General features: G+C 40.0%; 1 pseudogene across 1 annotated transcript; it reads left to right on the top strand.

Annotated features, from left to right (window-relative positions):
• The first annotated feature begins 6 nt into the window (after positions 1 to 6).
• On the top strand, positions 7 to 1814 carry LOC103265319 (annotated as a pseudogene). The gene has a single exon (XR_504627.1). The product of XR_504627.1 is annotated as an afadin- and alpha-actinin-binding protein pseudogene (transcript).
• The last annotated feature ends 5 nt before the right edge of the window (positions 1815 to 1819 follow it).

Raw genomic sequence — 1819 nt, 5'->3', positions numbered from 1 at the left:
TGACTGTTACAGATCCAGGCCTGTCTTCAGAAAGCAAAATTATCTCTCAATATACCTCAGAAACAAAGATGTCTCCATCAAGCTTATACTCACAGCAAGTGCTATGTTCTTCAATACCTTTATCAAAAAATGTGCACAGTTTTTTCAGTGCCTTCTGCACAGAAGAGAATATTGAACAGAGTATTTCATATCTTGATCAGGAATTGACAACTTTTGGTTTTCCTTCATTATATGAAGAAGCCAAAGGTAAAGAGACAAAGAGAGAATTAAACATAGTAGCTGTTTTAAATTGTATGTATGAGCTACTTGTACTTCAGCGGAAGAACCTTCTAGCTCAGGAAAATGTGGAAACACAGAATTTGAAACTGGGAAGTGACATGGACCATCTACAGAACTGCTACACAAAACTAAAGGAACAACTGGAAACCTCCAGAAGGGAAATGATCGGGCTTCAGGAAAGAGACAGACAATTACAATGCAAGAACAGGTGTTTGCATCAGCTATTGAAAAACGAGAAAGACGAGGTACAAAAATTGCAAAACATAATTGCCAGTCGGGCTACTCAGTATAATCATGATATGAAGAGAAAAGAGCGTGAATATAATAAACTGAAGGAGCGTCTGCATCAGCTTGTTATGAACAAGAAAGATAAAAAAATAGCCATGGAAGTTTTGAATTATGTGGGGAGAGCTGATGGCAAGAGAGGCTCCTGGAGGACTGGTAAAATGGAAGCCAGGAATGAAGATGAAATGTACAAAATTCTCTTGAATGATTATGAATATTGTCAGAAACAAATCCTAATGGAAAATGCTGAACTTAAGAAGGTTCTTCAGCAAATGAAAAAGGAAATGATTTCTCTTCTTTCTCCCCAAAAGAAGAAACCCAGAGAAAGAGCAGATGATAGTACAGGAACTGCCATCTCTGATGTTGAAGAAGATGCTGGGGAACTGAGCAGAGAGAATATGTGGGACCTTTCCTGTGAAACTGTGAGAGAGCAGCTCACAAACAGCATCAGAACACAGTGGAGGATTTTGAAAAGTCACGTAGAAAAGCTTGACAACCAAGTTTCAGAGGTACACTTAGAAGGTTTTAATGATGAAGATGTAATCTCACGACAAGACCATGAACAAGAAACCGAAAAACTTGAGTTAGAAATTCAGCAATGTAAAGAAATGATTAAAACTCAGCAGCAACTTTTACAGCAGCAGCTTGCTACTGCATGTGATGATGATACCACTTCACTATTACGAGACTGTTATTTCTTGGAAGAAAAGGAACGCCTCAAAGAAGAGTGGTCCCTTTTTAAAGAGCAAAAAAAGAATTTTGAGAGAGAAAGACGAAGCTTTACAGAGGCTGCTATTCGCCTAGGATTGGAGAGAAAGGCATTTGAGGAAGAAAGAGCCAGTTGGTTAAAGCAACAGTTTTTAAATATGACTACCTTTGACCACCAGAACTCAGAAAATGTGAAACTTTTCAGTGCCTTCTCAGGAAGTTCTGATCGGGACAATCTTATAGCACACTCGAGGCAACGACAGAAGAAGCCTCACGGTGTGTCCAGTGGGTCTCCAGTTTGCACATCTAAACTTACTAAATCTCTTCCGGCTTCACCTTCGACTTCAGACTTTTGCCAGCCACGTTCCTGTGTATCTGAACACAGTTCAGTCAATGTACTGAACATATCTCCTGAAGAAACCAAGCCAAATCAGGTTGGAAGAGAATGTACCAATCAGAAGTGGAGCGTGGTGTCAAGACCTGGCTCGCAGGAAGGTTGCTATGGTGGATGCTCCTTGACCTACACAAACTTTCACGTCGAGAAAGA

Source organism: Carlito syrichta, unplaced genomic scaffold (assembly GCF_000164805.1).
Source record: "Carlito syrichta isolate Samal-C Ts95f unplaced genomic scaffold, Tarsius_syrichta-2.0.1 Scaffold306394, whole genome shotgun sequence".
Taxonomy (NCBI): Eukaryota; Metazoa; Chordata; class Mammalia; order Primates; family Tarsiidae; genus Carlito; species Carlito syrichta.
This window is presented reverse-complemented; position numbering and strand designations above follow the sequence as displayed.